A 23,215-nucleotide genomic window follows, 5' to 3' on the forward strand; every position below is an offset into this window, starting at 1 on the left:
CAAAAACAATGCAATTAGAATTAGAAAAGTTAACTGAGGAATTATTTTTATCAAATTTCTCTGATAAAAGTCTCCTATCCAAAGTATTATTGATCATAATAAATAATAACAATAATAATAACAGCAGCTAGCATTTATATAGCACTTACTATGTGCTAGGCACTGTGCTAAAGGCTTTCCAGTTATTATCTCATTTGATCTTTTTACCCATGAGTTAAGGGAAGCAAAAAGAGGTTAAGTAACTTGTCCTGGGGGCATACAGCTCCTAAGCTTATGAGGCTGGATTTGAACTCAAGTTGTCCTGACTCCAGGCCTAGAATTCTATGCTATATGAAAGTAATGAGATATTACTGCTATAAAACCTGTCAAAGGAGAATTTCAGAGAAACTGAAAATTTCAAAGATTGGCACAAATTGATACAGAATAAAGTAAGTTGAACCAGGAGAACAATTTATATAGTAACAACACTATAAAAACAAATAATTTTGAAAGATTGAAGAACTACAATGTAAAGATGTGTAATGAGACATGTTTTTGGACATGGCTCATGTTGTACTGTGTTTTGCTTGACTACACATACTTGCTACAAATATTTTGTTTCATTTTTGTTTTTCTCAACTGGGGGAGGTGTAGTGGGAGGGAAAAAAATAAATATTTGTTAAATGGCAGAAAAAGAACATATTATTAAGCACCTACTGTGTACCATAAATAAAAACTGTGGAGGCCATAAGAACTACAATTAACGCAATGATCAATTATGACTCCAGAAAATGTATAAGGAATCCTATTTCCCACCTCTTTATGGAGAGATAATGGATTAGAGGTACAGAATGAGATACACATTTTCAGACACAATGTGTGATTCTATTCTGTAAGACTATGATTGTTACAAGTGAGGGCTTTATCAACTGGCCACCTAGCAATCTAACTAAAAGGGTAAACTTTTTAAAATAGAAAGAAAAATGGTCACATTGGTGCGTTGTTACTGGAGCTAGGAAATTGTCAATTATTTTAAAAATTAATTTGGAGCTATGCCCCAAAAGTCACCAACCTATGCATGCCTTTTGACCTTCGACCTAGTGATGCTATGACCAGGCTTATACCCCCAAAGATATTGTACAAAAAAAGGAAAAAAAGTTGTTTGTACAAAAATAATTACAGGAGCACTTTTTTGCTCTAGTAAAGAACTGGAGATAAAGTGGGTGCCTCTCAACTGGAGAATGGCGTAACAAAGTATAGTATATAAATGTAATGGAATATTGTTCTGCCATATGAAAAGATGAAAAGAATAGATTAGAAAAACCTGAGGCATGTTTGAACTGATTAAGAGCAAAATGATGAAAGCAGTAGAATATTTTATACAATAAAAACAACAAAGAAAAACAACTGTGAAGGGTATAAGAACTATGATTAATGCAATGACCATTTATGACTCCAGAAGATGTATAAGGAATCCTATTTCCCACCTCTTTATGGAGAGGTAATGGATTGGAGGTACAGAAGGAACAACATATTCTCAGACACAGCCAATGGGTGAATTTGTTTTGTGCAACTACGCTTGTTACAGGTGAAGGTTTTTTACTTTTTATTTGGAGGAAGAGAGATTTAAGGAGATAAAAAAGGGATAAAAAGAGCTCCAATGAATCATCCAAAATATCCAGAAAAGAACAGAAGGAAGTTCCAGAAGAGGGCAGAGACAAGTAGAGCAGTATTGGAACATACTAAATTTGAATTAAATGAAGAAAATAAACAAATAAAGATTTCTATAACGGAAGTTCACAATTTCACATGTAATATCCTTTTTTTCCTTATTTGTATATGAAAATGTTAATTTTTTATGCATATTAAGTTCATAAGAAATAAAGATTTTTTTAAGGTGAATAGGATATGATCAAAAAGGCCATTAGGACAGGAAGGAATAATAAGTCACATTTATAGGGTAGTGATTAATCATAGGATTATAAAATTTAGAACTAAAAGGAACCTTAGAGATAATCTATTCCAATTCTTTCATTTTCCAAATAAGGAAACTAATGACTAGGGAAGTTCAATAATTTGCCTACAGTAAGCAACAAAGCTGGGATTTGAAACCAAGTCTTTAGAATACTAATCCAGGACCGATGACAGCATGTTCCTTCTCCAGTTTAGCAAAAACATGATATTTGAGATGCTAGGTCACAGTTATATGGTACTTTAGAGTCTGCAATAATTTCTTCTGAACAGCTCTGTGAGTACAAGTCAGCCCTCCCTCAATTAAATCCAATTCACTTGCACGTCACGGTATCATCTTCCCAATGTCATGATCCTCTTGAAGTATGAAGGACAAATCACACACAAGAGTACAAGTACAGAGGCCAACATGGAACCTGGAGCGAGGATGACCTCACCATATCCTCAAGGAAGGTAGAGTAGAATTATGGATAGGAGTTCCTCAACTGTGTTAGGTGGCACAGTTGATAAAGCCCTCACTTGTAACAATCATATCTGTACAGAACAGAATCATACATTGTGTCTGAAAATGTGTACCTCATCCATTACCTCTCCATAAAGAGGTGGGAAATAGGATTCCTTATACATTTTCCGGAGTCATAACTGGTCATTGTGTTAATCATAGTTCTTATGGCCTCCACAGTTGTTTTTATTTATGGTACACAGTAGGTGCTTAATAATATACGTTCTTTTCCTGTCAATTAATAAGTTCCCATCTAGTCCACACCCCCCCCCATATGGAGTACAACCTATAGTTTAAGAAGCTCTGCTCTAGGTCATCATCCAATTTTTGTTAAAACCCTTACTATATGTTTTTAGGAAAGTACATAATAAATTTCTAGAGAGGGATTTCAACTCTAATTTTAGGCAAAATTAATTTGTGAACCTTTTTTTTTTTTTGGTACAGTTCTCCTTCCAAAGCATCAGTGAGCAAAGTGGGTTCTAGAATGTGGACCTAGTTTCCATTCTGAGAAAGATCCACCTAGTCCCCTTTTAATGGATTGTATAATACAATACTTATGACATGACATGATTCTTTCACCAAAGAGAATACGAGCATGTCACCAGATATGAACTCTAGGATTAGCCTTCAGAATGAGTCAAGACACATCTCACCAAACTCACTCAGAGACTATGTTAGCTATTCCTCATTTCAACACTTTCCTATCTCTGACACTGTTGCTGGGTGGATCTTAGCCCAGCTAAGGGAAGGCTTATGTACTGGATAAACTTACCTAACAAGTTAAGATAGTCATGTGAATTTGTGCCTGCACCATGGGAGCAGGAAATGATACCTATGAAATGTTCTCTGAGAATGAAATGACCATGAACTCTATTTGGTGTGTGGTATCTATGAGATCTTCCTGAAATCAGCCAGTAAGTGAAGGAGGAGTTATGAACACAGCTGAGGTAGGTTATGCTTAGATGTTATTCTACCTAAGGTAAGCTTATATTCTGAATGCTTTCTTCCCTCAGGTCCCCAAAACAATGCTCTATAGTAGCATTTGGTGCTTACAGAACCAGTGAGGACCAGCTGACCATATCTGTTCCAAGATCACCTCATGGTGTGTCAAACTGAAAGTTAGGAGTGTCAGGTGGGTCTGTTTAACATAGCTAGATAGATGGATGGATGGACTCAACCTGTATTGTGAAAAGAATGCTGGATTTCATATTGGAAAGTACAAGTTCAAATCCAAGTTTTCATTTATTCACTGTGTGACCTTAGGAAAGATATTTAACTTCTCTATGCCTCTTTCCTTTTCTGTAAAACAAGGAGGATAGGCCAGGATCTTAGATTTAGAGTTAGAAGGAATATTAAGAGGTCATTTAGTCTACCTCAGTTCCTTGGTACTCCAAAATCAGTATTCATTCCCTTGTACTATAATGTCTTTTGGATGCCTTACAGCACCCACCTAGACAACTTCTAACTCAATTCCTATTACCCTGTGACCAAATAGTACTCAGAGTTAGCCTCTTGGTACAAACATAATGAGAAAACATGTCTTAAGCCAGAGGTAAGAAATGTACAATCCAGACTTTGCTTCTTATTTCCAGTTACCCAAACCCATCTGGGCATAGACTTCTATAGCTTAATTCTAACTGTACGTCCTGAAAATACATAGTCCCTCAATAAATATGTATGCACAGATTTATGGATTTATAGTACAGGTTTAATCCTATTTCTGTGATCATTCAGTTGTTATTTTGTTAAGTCCTTAACTACATCAAAGCTCATTGTCTCTTAGATGTAACTTCCTAGAGGACAGAAAAACTTCACCTATCAGAAGCCGTCTATATAGCTCCATCATATCCAAACTCATGTTCAATGAACAATTTTTCTAATGATAGTAATGATCATTCATTCACTCAATAGATGTTTGTTAAGTGACTGCTGTGTAAAGAAAATCGTTCTGGACTTTGAAGAAGATAAAAAAATTAGGATTAGAAACAGTCACTGCTATTGTTCCATCTTTCACATATGAAAGATGTCTAAGAATTTGTAACCTTAATTTGACAACAAATGTGTTGAATAAACTAATGACTCCAGACCAAGTCAAGCAGGAATTCATTTAGATACTTTTCAAATGGACCTGAAAATATAATAGCAGCAAGTGCTTCAGGATTTGCAATGTTGTTATTTAGTCGTTTTTCAGTTGTGTCTGTCTCTTTGTGACCCCATTTGGGTTTTTGGTTTTGTTTTTTTTTAACAGAGATACTGGAGTGGTTTGCCATTTCCTTCTCTAGCTCATTTAACAAATGAGCAAACTGAGGCAAACAAGGTGAAGTGACTTGCCCAGGGTAACACAGCTAGAAAGTGGCTGAGGCCAAATTTGAACCCAAGTCTTCCTGAAAGCCCAGTATTCTATTCACTGCTCCACCTAGCAAAGCACTTTACAAATATTGTCTCATTTTATCATTAACATCCAACAAGCTTGGGAGGTAGGTACTGTTATTATCCCTATTTTACAGATGAGGAAACTGAGGCAGACAGAATCCTGCCCAGGATCACATAACTACTAAGTATCTAAGGCTGGTTTGGGACTCCAGTCTTCCTGAATCACACATCAAGCAGCTTACATTACTTTTTTTTTCCCCCTCTGGCTTCATCACCTTGGCTCTACCACTTTAGATATAACAAAGCAGAATTCCTAGAGACCCAGGTAATCACCAAGTCATTTTAATTTCCCCCAAATAAACTCAGAATGAATAGAATCCCTAGGATGAGACAGCTTTTGGCAGCATTTCATTAGGGAGAAAAAACATGCAGCAGCTCTGGATCACATCCCATCTGGCTCTGACTCCACTGAGGAGTTCTACGGATGGCTCTTTAAAGAGGCTATGACGGTAGTATAGGGTCTGGTGCCAGGTAGCGTAAGAACAGGAAGTTCCTTTAAATGACTTCTGTAACCCCTGGAAGCCAAATATTCAGACACTGAACTATGGCTCTGTTCATAGGCCATAGGTTCACATATTAAAACTATGGCTCTGTAGCTGTTTTTCAGCTTCCCAATCTACCTGTCTCCTAAATGAAATAGATTCTCACAGGTGGCTGATGAAGCAGAAAAAAGTTATAACCAGGCAGGGTTTTTGTTTTTTTCCCCCAGTGGAACCTTAAAAATCTATATTTTATTTAGTTTAAGGCAAGAGGATTCTGAGCTGGAAGGGACTTTAGAGATCACTTAAATAATATCATAGAGATAAAATGAGAACATATTAAAGCACTTTGTAAACCATAAAATGACATATGGGTCATTATCATTAATATTATGACCAGCATGCAATCTGCCATCCCACTTCTATAGATCAGAAAACTGATGCCCAAGACAGGGGAAAGCTACTTGTAAAAGGCCATAAAAAAGCTAAGCAAATAATCGAGCTGTGGTTTAAGGCTTTGCCCCTAAACCCAGTGCTCTTTCCATTACATCACAAGCTGCCTCTCATAGAAGGGAAATTAACTACTGTCAACAATGATTTATATTTATGTATTCTTTTGTTGATACTAAAACAGTAATTAGACAATCTACCCAACTATACCCAGATGTTCAGAAGATGCTGATATCTCAATGCCAATACACAAGAGATATTAATGTCATCTTCACAGAAAAATGGATAATAATTGCCAAAGAAAGGAAAGACAGTTCTCCCCTTCCCCCCCTACCTGCCTCCCTCACAATCACTTGGGCCTGGAGTCAGGAAGATCTGAGTTCAAATTTGTATTTTGTGTGACCCTGAACAAGTCACTTAACCTCTGTTTGCCCCAGTTTCCTCCTCTGTAAAATGTCAATGATAATAATAATACCTACCTCCTAGGGTTGTTGTGAGGGTCAAAAGAGATATTTCTAAAGAGCTTAGGGCACAACCTGGCATATAGTAAGTCCTACATAAATGTTAGCTATTGTTTTATTGCTATAGGGTCCTGCTTCAAGAAGTTTTATAAACAGCATTGTTAAAATCACACATATATAGGTATCTATTCATATATAGTACATATATACATATACATACCAAACATATGTGTTCCTTAACAAATCATAACTTCTCAGGACTTGTTTCTATAAAAATGAGAGGACTGAACTAAATGATCTCTGAGATCCCTTTAAAGTCCTAGGAGTCTCTGATTTTGGAATTTCCTTTTATAAAACAGCAAATGAAAACAGTGGAAAAGTGAAACAGACTTGGAGCCAGAAGACTTGAATTTCAATCTTCACTCCTACTACCTGTGTGACCATGAGTAAGTCACTTCATCTCTGTCTGCCTCAGTTTCCTCTTCTACAAAAAATGTGATACTATTCCTTATATTAGCAAATCTCCCTGGATTTTTGTGAGGTAAAGCACAATGTAAAGCCTAAGGTGCTATACTTTTTTTTTTTTTGCTTTTTTTGGTGAGGCAATTGGGGTTAAGTGACTTGCCCAGGGTCACACAGCTATTAAGTGTGAAGTGTCTGAGGCTGGATTTGAAATCAGGTCCTCTTGACTCCAAGGTCAGAGCTCTATTCACTGTGCCACCTAGCTACCCCTAAAGTACTATACTTGTGAGTTATTATTAATAGTTTCAATTTTTAAAAATGTATTTTTATATAGTTTAATGACAGCAAAAATTCTTGGATCCTAACATTTGCTGTGTTAAAATAAAAGACTCCCTATTTCAGAGCTTTTTTGATTCCTCACAGACTTGCTTTCCCATTTGTGTATTATGCTGACTTTTTGCTTCTCGAATCTGTTCTTGCCATCTAAAAGATGGAATGTGTTCCTCCACTCAGGTAAACCCTAAAGCACTTTCTAGTGAATCTTCCTAGTCTACCCTACAGAATCAGTTGTGTAAACTGAGTTTCCTTCCTTCCAATGCTATCCACATGAATGTCACAGAAAGCAGTCACTACCAAATACAAAGTATGAATACCAGAATATCCTACCAACAGGTCATTAGTTTCTTGTAAAAGAAAATTCAGAGAATCAAAGATTTAAAGCTAAAAGAGACCTCAAGAGTAATGTAATCAATCCCTGTCATTAATAATAGCTCTGCAATTTCAATAAACCATCCTGTGATGAAGCTGTGTTCAGACATAGCCAACTGTTTCTGTTCCTTCATCTTTAGCTTCCATGCCCTCTTCTTGGAGTTTAGCTCCTAAATATTCCTTCAATGACCTTCACTCTTTCTGCACAGTCTTCCTTCTTCCTCAAATATGAGAGTTTTGCCAGGGTCAAACTATAAAGAACTTCACTTAAAACCAAATTTAAAGTATTTCAAATAAGTTATAAAGTCTGTTCCTATATTTGGAGTAAGGAGAACTGTATTTAAAGGATCTAGGTTCAAATTCTAACTTTGCCATTGACTATCTATATAACTTCAGGCAACTCCCTTTAACCTCTATGTACCTGTTTCCTCATCTATGAAATGAAAAGGTAAAATAAATGATCTCTACAGTCCCTTCCAGACCTAAATCTATGATGTCAATTGTGCACCTGTTTCAGGCAAGTGAGCACGAAACAGAGTTATTCAGGATCTGCCATGTAAAGAAGCCAATCCTTTCGATTTCATTGAAAAGAGTATACTTCATAACATATTGCAACAGTATCTCAATCATAGCTCAACATCTATCCAATATATCCTGCCCCCAAATAGAAACATTTACAGAATACTAGTTCTTGCCCAGTCCACATATAGATGGGTTTGTTGGGATTTCCTTTTTTTTTTTCCTTTGGTGGGGGGGAAGAAGAGGGGTTATAATATATTATTAACAATCATCTTAAAAGAAAAGGAAGGGTAGGTACCCTATTTGGCTAATATCACCCTTATAAAAAGATTTTACCATCAACCTTTGATGTCTATACAAATAGATACAAGGCTAGGATCAGTTGCCCATATGGATCTTGTCTCCTTCTCTATCCTTGGAAAAGTATTTGCAAAATATACCTAATCAAAGGTTTGAAATGAGTTCTGCTTCCCACCATTCCCATCCCCCAGGCATATTGTAGTGGCTTTTGAGGATGGAATTGGAGGGAGAGAAGCAAGATGGAATATAAGATAAAGTCACCAAAATTAAAATTAAAATTTTGAATCTGAGTTCACATTGTTTGAGACTAACTACTAAGTATATAAATATATATAGTATATGTATTATATTATATATATAGTATATTATAAAGTATCTACTATATAGTATATTATGTAGAGTACATACTATATATAGTATGTTATAGAGTATATGCTTATATATACTCTATAACTATATATAAGCATACACTAGTATATACTAAGTATATAAATATACCTAGTGAAAGCAAATAAATATAAATCTCCTAACTTACCTTTGAAGCAGCCTTCAGGTAACACAGCAGATCATAACCAACAGCACAGCACACACAAAACCACCTATCTTCCCAAGGGATCTGAGTTGTTTTCAAGATATAACTTTCTAAACAGGCGACCCAAGGCACAGAGAGGTGGGGCAGTGTTCAACAACTGAGCCAAAGATTCCTGGCATTCCCCAACCACAACTCCTAGACCCACATCATCGGACCACATGCTTACCATGTAGTGACAGGTCCATACAGTGATTTTAACAAGCATTTTCTGTAACTGTTCTGAAGCCAAAGTGATAAATACAGACAAATAAAATTGAGATGTGGCTTATAATAGACTTAAGAAGTTTCAAAAACCAGTTCTGCAAAGCTTTTCTTACTTACACTGTGACATTTTCCAGCACTACAAAAAATCTCAAGCACAGTTAATTCAGTGAAATGCAGGAAGGGGTATATGCATTTCTCGCATACCACTTAAATAAAACTGAAGGCAGCGGAGATTAAGGTCATCATTTATGTTTGGAAAGAACACTGCATTTGGAATCATCAGAGGACCTGGGTTCAAATTCTGGCCCCCATATTTACTATTTGTATGATCCTGAACAAATCATTTATCCTCTCTATGGCTCAATCTGTAAAATGATGGAGTTGAAAGAGTTGGAAGAGATGACCTTTGACATCCATTCCAGCTCAAAATCTATGATACTGCTGTAAATGAGATTTTATTTGGAGTGCAAATTAGCAAACAAGACTTCAGTAAAATGGGTACAAATCTTTATTTCCTATTCAAAATGCTTATTTTCTAGCAAACAAATCTATTTTTCCTCTAAAAGAACCAACCCCTATATTACTTGAATACACCTGACATCTTCTTTCCCACCCTTTCCAAGCCCTCGGATACCTATCTCATGAAATAATTATGAGCCACCTGCTGCTGTCATGGGACTTGTTCCAGATTTCCTCAATGAGGTGGCTCTTTCTAACCTAACACCTGAGGCTTCCTGATGTTTCCTAAGTTAGTTTAATAAACATGCCAGGGAGTCACCTGAAGGAAGGACTTTAACAAGGCAATAACCCTCTTCTACATATTAGTACTAATTGCCTCGAAAGCACACACAATTTCTTCTTATGAAATGTCTTCCATTTTTAGGCAGTGACATCTAGTTATTTGTGATAAACTAGTAACAACACAAGAGAAATAGAAGGTTAATGATTCTTTAATGGGAGCAGGTAGGGCTGTATTACAGTGAGCAGAAAGAAAAGTAAAATTTGAATTGGGAGAGTTGAGTTCTAGCATCAGTTTCACTCCTAAATAATTACTTTGAGCAGCTTTTCTCTGGGCATGAAATTTCCCCACATATCAAAAATGGGCAGCAAGGTGGCACAATGGATAGAGTTCAGGGTCTGGAGTCAGGAAACCTCATCTTTCTGAGTTCAGATCTGGTCTTAGACACTTACTAGCTATGTGACCCTGAGCACATCATTTAACCCTGTTTGCCTCAGTTTCCTTATCTGTAAAATGAGCTGGAGAAGGGACACGGCAAACCACTCCAGTATCTTTGTCAAGAAAACACCAAATGGGGTCACAAGGAGTTGGACACAACTGAAAGCAATCCAACAACAACAAAATAAAAATGAAGGGGGTCAGACAAGATTATTTGTAAGGCCATAGTGTCACAGATCTAGGGCTAAAAGGGACCATGATTATAAATCATCTAGTCCATTTTACGGATGGGGAGACTGAGGTCCACTCAGAATACTTAAGTAACTCTTCCAAAGTCACACAAGTAGTAAGGGCCAGAGCCAAAATTTGGAAAAGGCCCAGGATTTGTAGTCAAGAGGACCAGATTCAAATCCCAGTGTTGCTACTCACTGCTTATGTCACTCTAAGCTAGTCTCTTTACCTATTTGGGCCTCAGTTTACTCTGTAAAATGAGGAGGTTGGACTCAATGACTTCTAAGGGTCCTTCTAATTTTATATCTACTTATCTATGATATCAAATTTAGCACTCAAAAGTCAACACACTATCCACTGTATTATATTGCCTACATTCTATGATTCTGAGCTACAAAGTATATAGATGTTGGATTGCCAAGCATAGATATAGCCTACCAGTGACTTTAGAGGTCATGTAATCCAATCCCCTCATTCTACAGATGAAGAAACTGAGACTAGAGTCACTTATCCAAGGTGGCATATTTGGTCAGTGGCAGAGCTGGGATTCAAACATGTATCTTTGCTGAATCTAAATTTAGGAAAAGAAATAACATTTTAGAGGGATACAAAACAATATCTTAACTGACAGTAAAGAGATGACCAATTTCAGCAGCTTTCGGAAAGCCACAATTCAGAAATAGAGTCATAGAAAGGAATCATGTGGCCAATAGTGTGCCAACAGCAGTTCTCTATTTTAAAAAAATGCAGAGTATTCCCTAAAACTGCCCTTAAGTTGAAATAATGTGGTACTGTTTAGCAGATCCATGGTAGAAGAACTCATTTAATCATAGGTTAAAATCAACAGAGCATAAGACCAATATAGCAAAATGGCACAAACCAATTCTAGGCAATCTATTCTCTATTTTCTATGCTCTGCATTAAGATTAGCTCTGAGCTACTTGTGTTTCCTTGTTATGATCATCATAATAAAAATAGCAAATATTTACATAGTGCTTTAAAGTTTGCAAAGCACTTCACAAATATTATCACATCTGAGCCTCACAAAAACTCCAGGAGGTAGATGCTATTATCCCTATTTTACAGATGGGGAAACTGAGGCTGAAAGAGGTTAAGTTACTTGCTCAGGGCCACAAAGCTAGTAAGAAAATGGCTGAGGCCAATTTGGATCTCGGGTCTTCCCAACTCCAAAGCCAGCAATCTCTCTACTGTGCCACCTAGCTGCCTCGTCAATCTTCTTACATCCTGAAGCTAAAGCCATAACTTTGGGGGTTTTGTTTGTTTGTTTTGTTTTTGTTTTTGGCAATTGGCGTTAAGTGACTTGCCCAGGGTCACACAGCTGGTAAGTGTCAAGTGTCTGGTCTGAGACTGGTTTTGAACTCAGGTCCTCCTGACTCCAGGGCCGGTGCTTTATTCACTTCACCACCTAAGTGCCCTAGTTTTTTTCCTTGTTGGAGTTATGCTGTTAAGTATTTGGGGCAAGAGAAGTTTCTCTTTCATTTAGCAGACCTCAAAAACTTAAGTCTAGCAAATCCAATGCCATCTTACTAAGTGCTAACCTTTTTAAGAAAGTTACTTCTATGAAATCAGTAAATTTCTTACCAAAAAGTAACCACAACAAAAACCTGACAATCCTTCTAAAATGTACATTTATCTCTTTCATCCTTTCATCCTTCTACTATGTTAATCCAATGAATTTCCCAAAGTTTGAGGAAACCAAGCTGTTACATTGTTACCAAGTCCTATGGTAAATACTTCTCCCTCCCCCCCCCCAAAAAAAAGAATATAGAGTCTCCATCTTTGGAAAAAAATTCTTTTTTTAAAAAATAGGATACAGGAGTGGGTCTGTGTTCAAGTCATGACCTCACACCAAAAGAGAAAGGAAAGGTGGAGCTCAAATCTAATTCTTCAAGCCTAGGACTCTCAATAGGTCTCAGTGTACATGAGGGCAATCCAGCTAATAATATCCCAATGGCAAATCAGGCTTGATTTGGCTCATCTGTCAAGCTGGTTGAGTAGACTCTTCCTCCCCCATCACTTCAAAGGTCTCCTTCCTGAAGCAGCACCTTTGGTCAAAGAGGACCATAGAGAAGCATTGTTTAGGGTATATTCTCTTGTTCAATCCTCCAAACAAGTGGGAAAGTGGGAAAGTGGGAAGCAGGGGAAAAAGAGGATCTATAGGATAAAAACATTTGAGAACTTCTAAAATAAACAATAATGTTTTGGCCAACCAGAAGCAAGGAGAGTAAAAATGACCTCTTTTTAAACAATAAAAAAAATTATCGCTATCTTTTGTTTTCATATCACCTACATTTCTTCCAAAAGATCCTTCCTTCTCTCTCATCAAGAGCCACCTTTTATAAAAACAACAAAAATTCAACAAAACTAGCACACCACCATGTCTGAAACTATAAGAGAGTTTTACATCCATGATCTACATGAAAGGAAGGGAGGAAGGTATAATCTCCTGTTTCTTCTTTAGGGACAAGTTTGGTCATTATAATTTAACAGCATTCAGTTTGGTTTGACTTATTGTTCTTCCTAGTTACACTGTTGTGGTTACTATTTCCTAATTCTGCTTGTTTCTTTTTGCATCAGGGGAGCAGAGCTAAGATGGTGGAGAAAAGGCAGGGCCTTGCCCTGGTTCTCCCAAATTCCCCTCCAAACAACTTTATAAATAATGGTCAAAATGAATTCTGGAGCAACAGAATCCACAAAAAGATGGGGTGAAACAATTGTCCAGCCCAAGACAACTTATAAGGTCAGCAGGAAAGGTCTGTCACACCAGGGTAAGAATGGAGTGCAGTCCAGCTCAGGCTGCGCCAATGCAGGTCCAGTCCCAACAAACCATCAGCAGACCTTGGGGGTGATTGAATCAGCAGTGGCAGTAGTGGCTTCTGGAGTTCTCAGCCTACAGCAGTCAGGGGGTAGGATAAGTGGTCAAAAGGAGATTACAGGGTCTCTTTGCTGGCACTGAGGGCATAACTCTGTTGCACTACCCATAAACAGATCTGGGTTGCAGTCCTGGGTAACAGTTCCAGGAAGAGGAGGAGCACTAGCACACAAGAGCTTGTGGCAACAGGGGAGCAGGGACCTTGGTTGCAGTTCCAGGATAGAAAAGAGTGCTTGTGGTCACTCAGAGACCAGAGCACAGGCCAGGAGAGTAGTAAACACACCTCTCCCTAGATCACACCACCTTGGAAGAACTGTAAACTTACAGACCCCCAGAACTAGCTCTGAGAGCTACAGCAAAAAAGGCCAGAAGCTTGGGACAGTGCCCGCTCCACCCTGGGAGCAGAATCCCATTTTAACATAGTGTTAAAAGTCAAGAAATAGGCTGGGAAAATGAGCAAACAAACAAAAAGAACCTGACTGTAGAAAGTTACTATGGTAACAGGGAAGATCAAAACACAAACTTAGAAGAAGACAGCAAAGTCTAAACTGCTACATCCAAAGCCTCAAAGAAAAATGTGAATTGGTCTCAGGCTCATTTTGCATCATGTCAAAGATGACTTCAAAGTTCTATCTAAACCTTATGAGTTTACTACTGTATTTTCTAAGTTGAGAACTTGGGGTGGGGGGCACAAATAGACGTGTATAGAACCTAATTGAATGACCACCTGCTTCTGTGCTTTCTTCTCTACTCCTATTTCCAAAAATACCCTGGACTCCCTGCTCGGGAGTTAGCTCACAGAAAGGAAGGGGAAGTTCTTATCTCATTCCAAGATTCAGGAAATAGCAACATTATATTCTCAAAGGAAAAATGATTCCATAAAGGACATATGAATTTATTCTCTTTTTAGAAGCACACTCCTTTAGGCTAAAGAAACTTAAAGAACTTGATAACAACTTGCAATGCTGTGCAAGCCTCAACTATTTCACTTAAAAAAAAAAGATGAGAGAATATGTGCATCAGTAACTCTATTAATAATTGAACACAAAGAAAAGAAAAATGTTCAAAATTTGGCATAGATAATTGTTATGTTTTCCACATGGGTCTAATTAAACATGATTTAGACTACACTTTGCCTTTTACCCCTGCTATTAAACAAACACCAATAACAAAAAAAGCTAAAGCTGCCACTTGTCCTGCACTTGCAAAAAATAGGATATAGGAAGCCAGGTGTTCCAGACAAGGAAAACCAAGATAAATCATCCTGTAGAAACTTTTTTTTTTCTCTTTCCTTTGCTTACTCAAGTAACCATGGCAGTTGGTGGCACAGTGAATAGAGAACCAGGCCTGGAGGCAAGAAGACATGAGTTCAAATCTGACCTTAGATACTTAGCAGCTGTAAGATCCCAGGGCAAGTCGCAAGTTCTCCAGCTTATCAAAGCCCTCTCAAAGCTGGAGCCTGGATCCATTCTTTCAGCCCATCTCACTCTACTTCCCCCTTTCAAACACAGTTAAACCCATCATGTGAGCATTATATTCCAATTCATATTATTATAGTTATTTGCAATTATTCTTACCAAATGACTAGACTGCAAGATTCTTGAAGAAGAGGACTCTGTCTAGTTTTTCATCTTTTTGAACTCAGCACTTTGCATATTATTGGTGTTAAATAAATGTCTATTGAGTTGAATTGTGACCCTCAACCTGTCTTGTTATTCTAAAGATCATTATGTCAGACTTGTCCTAAGATTCAACTAAGAATTAGCTGAAATAATAACTTCAATGAATAAATGGGATCTAAAATAAACTCAAAAATAAGCAGCCCTTCATTTACAAACACCATCAGGATAAGGAACAAAGAGAAATTCCACTCAAAATAACTATAAAAGTGTATGAAATATAAGGGAATCCTCCTGCAAAGACATATACAGAAATCATGTGAATACAACTATAAAACTTTTTTTTATGGAAATAAAGACTTCAATAATGAGAGAAATATTAATTGCTCATCGTTGGGCCATGCCAACATGACAAAGATTGTATCTAATCCAAATTACAGATTTAGGGCCAAACCAATCTACCTACTGAAGAGTTACTTTATAGAAATATGCTGAATTATGATAAAATTCATATGGAAGAACAAAATGTCAAAAATCTCAAGATTCTTATACTTCCTAGCTATCTGATTTTGGACAAATCCCTTAACTTCTCTGAGACCATTTCTCTATCTGGAAAATGGAAATAATAATGTTCATATGGCCTTTCTCCCTGCGTTACTATGAAGAAACTATTTCATAAATCATAATATGTTATGTGAGTATAACTTGTCATTAATTTATTATGTACTTTTTCACTGACTGTCTTCTACAACTAACTAGTCACATTCAAACCCACGTTTTGTTTTTTTTTACCATGAATCACCTGTATACTGAAACCTAGTTGTATTTATTACCTAGCTTCCTTCTAGCCCAGCTCCCAGGTCAAATTCCCCTGATTTAAACCCTTCAGGAAGGTGCTTCCTGTTAGTATTACCCATATATACAAATGTAACTATGTATAAGTAATTCATAAAGTGACATACTGAAAGGGGAGGTGTGTGTGTGTGTGTGTGTGTAGAGGGGGGTAGAGGGGGAGGGAGGGAGGAGGAGAGGGAGGGAGGGGGAGAGAGAGAGAGGGAGGGAGGGGGAGGGAGGGAGAGAGGGAGAGAGAGAGAGAGAGAGAGAGAGAGAGAGAGAGAGAGAGAGAGAGGATCCCTAATGTAGTGGGAAGGGTTTTGGATTGGAAGTGAAGAGCATGAGTTTTAAACTTGGCTTTATTAACTCATTGAATGATCTTGGGTCTCATCACATCTAAGCTTGGGTTATCTTATCTGTAGAATCCAGAAGTTTTTCTGGATTAAATAATCTTCCTATTGCATATGTCTAACCACTTCAGTCTCCTGCTCAGGAATCTTTAGTGAGTCCATATTACCTATAGGAAAAAATAGAAATGCTTCAAATGGTATCTAAAGTCCTTCACAATCTGGCTCCAGTTTAACTAGAAAAGGGATGAAGTAGCAGATAAGGTCGAAGATTGGTCATGAGACTGGGGTTCAACTACTAACTCAAATACTTAGTAGTTGTGTGACATTGGGCAAGTCTTTGCCTCAGAATCCTCATGTGTAAAATGAGGGTGTTGGATTAGATGATAGCTAAGGTCCTTTCCAGCCCTAAATCTACAATCCTGTCCCTCTATCTTCCAAATTTGACATTATTCCCTGCAATATACATTATATTCCAATCAAACAAGCCTCTTTGCTGTTGTCACAATTCAATATTCTGTCTTGCATCTTAGTAACCTCGTACAAACCTTGGAATGGACTCCAATCATACTTCCACCTCTTCCTTCCTTACTTTCTTTTAAGGTTGATATCATATAGCACCTTTGATAGAAAGTCTTTTTTGATCTTCATTGTCATTAGTACTTTCTCCCTACTCAAAATAATTGTATTTATCTGCTAAAATTGGCCAGCTCACCAGGAGAATTTAAGCTCCTTCAAGGCAATGATTTTTATTTTGTCTTTGTACCCCTCCACCTCACCTAGTGGTGTCTTTTACATACAGTAATAGTCATTCATGACTGCTTGCTGAATGTAGGAATAGAACATCTCAGAATATCCTTCTAGCTTTGCTACTCTATGAGTAAGAAAATTACTATATAAAAGTATACCAATCCTGTCTCCTAATTCGTGAAAGAAAACCTCAAGACCTATCCTATTCGCAGAGGTATTTCTATTTTTGCAGTCTGGGCAAGGCTGTATTAAGCAACATCTTACCTACACTAAACTCAGTACTAACAGGCAGATTAAGTGGACATTCATCACTTACACTTATTCCATCCTCTCTTTAGGTAGAACTTCACAGCTGAAGTTCACTCTGAGGAGAAAAAAAGCATTGGCTAAAGAATCAGGACACCTAATGACTAATCCTCATTCTGCACACTAGCAATGATTCCAGGCAACTAGCTATGTGACTCATTTGCCTTCAGTTTCCTAGTTCATAAAAGGAAGGGGACATTGTCTTCTGAATCTAATATTCAGTCATTTTCTCTAGTCTTTTGGGCTGATGAAGGTAGATGCCCAAATTTTGGAAATCTCAGCCTTCTTCCATTCCCCAGCTTAATTACTGGCTGGGGGCAGTTTCTTCCTATAAAGTAGAAAGCAGCATTTGTGCATCTATGAAGCTTTTCACGGATGCTGCCTTTTAGCAAACCCTTTGCTTAATTCCAATGATGCAAATTGCTTTTCTTCAGGGACTCATGTCCTATTTCCTTCTGCTTTCCATGAACTGGAGAAACTTATGAAAGCTCTCTTGTTGGTCCCATTTTATGACTGTTTCAATATTGTTTTAACTATCCACACAACTCCATTGTAAGATATGTTGTATTTACATCTTTGCTCAGTAATGCTGAATTACTGTAGCTAAACTGCAAAAATTTTAGAGCTCAAATATACATTCCTTACACCTTTGAGCTGCCTTGGCCTTTGGTTTGTTCATGCTCACATAATGTCAATTATCTTTACTGTAAGTCCAATTAAACAAGTAACTGTGCTAGGGAGAAAAAGAAATAAGGGGGATGAAAGTACATTTTCTTTATTCATAGAGAGTATCTTATCTATAATGTAACCTCACATTACAACATACCTTCATTATTGTACACGAATATATAGTAACTCATTATTTTGTGATAAAAAGTTGGTAATATTTTGTTCCTATTTCAGAAATACAGTATTTTGAAAATACACGTAAATCTGCTTTATTGACTCGCTTTCATATAATGCATTTCAAACCAAACAAAAATAACTTTGTATTATCCAAGCCACTGGCTCTCTCTATTAGAATCAGTAAATGAAAGCTGACTATATAATGCAGCTTATATTAGGAGTCAGAAAGAGATCGGAAAGAGAAACACATTCACTGACTTTAAATCATTCACCAAAGTGGAAATAAAAGGGATTTTTTTTTAAATTACCGATGCATTTACCAAATGACAGGCGTTTGGGAAATGTTGCTAGATACAATGATGACTCATTGTCGGTGTTCAAAAGATCATCAGTAAAAAGAAAATCAATAAATCCTCAAACCAAGCTCCTTAAAATCCTTCCCCAGCAAAAACTCTGTTGTTTGCTTTTCAGCTACCAACTAGTAGAAGTTCCAGGTATGATTTATAGGTGAGAATATTCAGTCAAAAGAACCAGAGTCTGCATCCTTTGAACTTAAAAGCTGTTCGTCACCCAGCGGGTTGGGAAACACTGCCTTGAGCTAGCGTAAATTACTTTTTATTGCTGTTGTTGTTCCTTGTGTCTGAGACTCTCCCCTTTGAAAGAGTTTTAAGTAGGAACCTTCTTACCACAGGTAAGGACTGGTCAAGCAACGTAAGGACTGGTTAAGCAACGATCCTGTTTCCCTCTCCCCACTCCACTCCCCCCAAATAGGTGTAGGGAACTCCCACTGAGGAAACTCCCTCCAACAATGCAAATTAGCAACTGTTCTGCGGTTTATAGTCACCGTGGAACACCTGGATGTTAAGTCACTAACCTAGTGTCATGCAATTGGTATGTATCAGATGCAGAATATGAACTCAGGTCTTCCTGTCTCCAGCTCTCTTTTTACTACACCATACCAGTAACAATTACAGATTATTGATAGCTAGGATACAGGAAAGCAAATTTACTCGAGCAGAGAGAAGTCAATTAAACTAACCTTTCTTTAGTCGCATAATTTACACTACCATACTTCCAAGGATCTGTAATCTCATGGATATAGGAAGGTACTCCTTTCGAAGATTCAGATTACAACCCATTCATGCCTGTCCATCCTGTTTTACTCTTGTCTATGACCTCCATAAATCCTCCTCAGTGGGATGAAGACATTTCCTCTAGGGTCACTAGACTAGTAAATTAGGAGAATGCCAGATGTAGTACATACTGATTTGAAGAAATTATTTGACACAGTTTCTCATGATAGCTTTTATGGACAAGATGGAGAGATGTGGGCTGGGTGATATTACACATTCACTTAATTTGTAGCTTGGTTGAACAATCATAACCCAAAGTATAGATTGATGGATTTATGTGAATCTGGATGGAAATGTCTAGTAGAGTGCCGAAGGTTTTTTTGTCCTTGGCCCTGTCTTTTCTACCATTTTTCATCAACAGCTTGGCTAAAGATGCAGATGGTATATTTATCCAATTTTTGGATGATGCCAAGCTTGGTGGGAATAACATTTTATGACAAAAACTAGGATTCAAAAATATTTCAATAAGCCAGAGCAATAGACTAAAAACAAGATTGAATTTAAGAGAAATAGAAATATATTTAGGCTTTTAAAAAAATCTTGCTACTTTTTAAGTAAAAGACGTGCTATAATAGAAAGAACTTTAAATTTGAAATCAGAAGACCTGGGTTTAAACTCTGCCTCTCATGACCTCAGGCAAATCCCCTTTTAACTTCCTGGGTCTCAAGTTGATGGGGTTGGACTAAAATCCTTCTATGGTATCATCTAGCTCTAAATCCTATTAATCCTACAGAATCAGTCTTAAAACAGCAGTTCATGTGAAAAAAATGAACACATGAAAAAGCATTTATTAAGTGCCTTCTACGTGTCAAGTGGGGCAAGTAGGTGGCAAAGTGAATAAAACACCAGGCCTGGAGTCAGGAAGATCTGAGTTCAAATATGGCCTCGATATACTTGTTAGCTATGTGACCCTGAGCAAGTCACTGAACCCCTATTTACCTCAGTTCTTCATCGGTAAAATAGGAACACACTAGAAAAGGAAATGGCAAATTACTTGGGTATTTTTCCCAAGAAAATCCCATGGATAAAGTTCATGGAGTGACATAGAGTCAGACACAACTGAACAACAACATGTGTCAAGCACTGTGCTAAGCACTGAGGATACAAAGTAAAAGCAAAGAGTCCTCGCTTTTAAGGAGCTCACACTTTTATTGGGGGAGACAACAAATATCAAAGAATCGGTGCAAGAGCGAAGTGAACAGAACCAAGAGAATACTGTATAGAGTAACAGCAATATTGTTTTAAGAATGACTTTGAGGGGCAGCTAGGTGGCGCAGTGGATAGAGCACCAGCCCTGAAGTCAGGAGGACCTGAGTTCAAAACCGGCCTCAGACCAAACACTTGACACTTACTAGCTGTGTGACCTTGGGCAAGTCACTTAACCCCAAGTGCTTTACGAAAAAAAAAAAAATAACTGAGCAACTGTCATTTTGATGATTATAAATACACAAATTAGAAATAAAGGACATATGAAGAAAGATGTTATCTGCATCCAGAGAAAGAAGTAATAACAAGAAGTAGGCACAGAATAATTTTTCATATATATACTTATTGGTGTGTGTGTGTGTGTGTGTGTGTGTGTGTATACACATTAATGGTAGCCATCTCTAGGGTAGGGTGGGGGTAGAGAAAAAAGGTAAAAAAAAAAGAAATATACACAATAACTTTATAAAAGAAATACCAAATTATACATAATAGAGTTGCAGTTTCATGTGTAATCATCTTTTTTATTATACTATGTTATGAAAATGCTTGTTTTATTCCATAAATTAAAAATAAAATAAATTTTTAAAAATTAAATAAATTCTCTACTTTTTGAACTGTTAAAAAAAAAAAAGGAATTCAGCTGAAAGGTTGATGGCAAGCCTCAGGGACCCCTAGGATATACCATCAGGTCAAATGAAAGTGCCTAAAGTTCTAAAGGGCATAACACAGGTCAGACGATAAGGTGTAGTGGTCCTCTATCTCACCATAAGTTTTAGAATTGGTGACTCCCAATGGTGCCCCTTGGGGGTGTCCCCCACTATGGCCCAGGTGGCCAGGTCAACAAAAGGAAGAAAAGGGGCCTTCTCCTGGGGAATCCTGGGCAAGCCTTTCTAGGCCTGTTTCCTCAGCAGTAAAAGGAGAGGGTTGGGCCCTCTGTAGTCCCTTTGAGTATTAAATCCTATGATCTCCTTTCTCTGATTCCTTGAACTCCTTCCTCAATTCAAACCTGTTTAAATCCCTCCCCCTTCTTCTTTTAAGGCCCAGTTCATGAGCCACTCTCCCCACTAAATCTTCCCTCAGTAATAAGCATTTCCTAACTCAAACTTGTCATAACACTTCAGTGCAATCTTTCTCTTTTGTACTTACCATCTTGTTAGCTATGTGACCCTGCTTTATACTGTAATCACTTGTGTGTCTTGTCCACTCTACTAGATTATAAACTCCTCAGAAGACACTGTTAGGAGTCTGTCAGCTCAACCATCACTGGCAATATCATTAATTACAAATGACAACAAGTTATCTTCTAGCTATCTGTAATGAGGCTGGAAGAAGGGAAGAGAATAGTGAATAGCATTCCTCACCAATTTGACTTTAGTTAAACCAACAGGTCTGAGCTCAGGTAAACTGGCCCCGAGTCATTCTGACTCTATTTTAGATGTTTTCTGTTTATTAATACGATAGTAATCCCCTGGTAAAAATCTGACTCATCCCTTTCAAAGCTACAGGATGAGGGAAAGGGAAACTGCCCTTCATATTTGACCAGATCTGAGAATATAGAAGATATTCAAGATTGCCTTTAACCAACTCACAAGAAGGCAGAGCTGAGAAGTAGGTCTAGAGAGACTACCAAGAAGGATCATGACCTAGCAAATGGAAACAGTAGGTGGGGCTTTAAGGAGAAAATGCACCTCTCTCCCTTCTTTGCAGAACAGATGTAAAGAATTATGAGTGCGCATATACTGTCAGATAGGGTTGATGTACTATTTAGTTTTGCTAAGGTACAGAGCAAAGTACCTTCCCCTTCTTTTATTCTTTGTTACAAGGGTAGGGGAGGGGGTAGAAGAATTGAAGGTGATGTAAAACCCAAACAATATAAAAAATTTTTAAAAGAAACAGACAGTCTCTTCTCTCTCTACCTGGCAGTCAAGAGAACTATAGCCAGCCCTCTCTATCTCATTGTTCTAAAGGACCAAGCAGTCAGACCCATCCTGGATCCTCACCTTCTTGATAAGCAGAATGACATGCAGTCTTTCTACTCTCTCTTTTTCCTCTCATTTTCTCTTTCATTGTCTGCTAAAGGTTAGGAAATCTTTCTGGTCTCGTCAATCAAATCATTATACTATTACTTTTTTTATGTCTACGATGTCTCTAGGGGTAACTAGGTGGAACAGTGAATAGAGCACCAGGCCTGGAGGAAGGAAGATCTGAGTTCAAAAACAGACTCAGACATTTACTAGCTATGTGACCCTGAGCAAGTCCCTTGCCCCTGTTTGCCTCAGTTTCTTCATCTGTAGAATGAGCTGGAAAAGGAAATAGCAAACCACTCCAGTATCATCGCTAAGAAAACCCCAAATGGGATCACAAAGAGTCAGAGATGATTAAAAATGACTGAAACAATGTACCAAGGACACCTCTAGGTACGGGGGATAGAAAGACAAAAGAATCAAAGTCCCTGCTCAAGAAGTTTACAGTCTATTATGGGAGAAAAAATGTACATTTGTATAGTGTCCCAAAAGTCTTAACTTTTAGAAGTATAAATGCTAAAATACTTTTTAAAGTGATATTGGAAAGGTTAATTTATTTAAGTTTTTAAAATATTGATTTTTCTTATTAAAATTCAATATATCCACCATCTTGTGCTTATATTACTCTAGTCAATTTTTTAACTTTGTGAAAACTTTCATCAGCTGCTGCTCAATGATTGAAAAGATTGCATTTGTAATTCAAGTCTTAAGATCACCCAAGGAAAAAAGATTTTATGCATATTTGACAGTTTTGATGGTATCCCAAAGGAAAAAGTCTAATGGAGATAG

General features: G+C 37.5%; 1 protein-coding gene across 3 annotated transcripts in view; it reads right to left on the bottom strand.

Annotated features, from left to right (window-relative positions):
• Positions 1 to 23,215, bottom strand: part of STXBP6 (syntaxin binding protein 6) — a 346,942-nt gene that overhangs the window by 269,455 nt on the left and 54,272 nt on the right. The window contains exon 1 of one of the 3 annotated variants that reach the window (XM_027870213.1): positions 8,800 to 8,878. The exons of the other annotated variants lie outside the window; for them this stretch is intronic. The gene's annotated coding sequence lies outside the window, so the exon portion shown is untranslated. Of the gene's footprint in view, positions 1 to 8,799; positions 8,879 to 23,215 lie in introns of those variants that run through there. 3 annotated transcript variants of the gene reach the window in all.

Source organism: Vombatus ursinus, unplaced genomic scaffold, assembly GCF_900497805.2.
Source record: "Vombatus ursinus unplaced genomic scaffold, bare-nosed wombat genome assembly UNPS02014794.1, whole genome shotgun sequence".
Classification (NCBI taxonomy): domain Eukaryota; kingdom Metazoa; phylum Chordata; class Mammalia; order Diprotodontia; family Vombatidae; genus Vombatus; species Vombatus ursinus.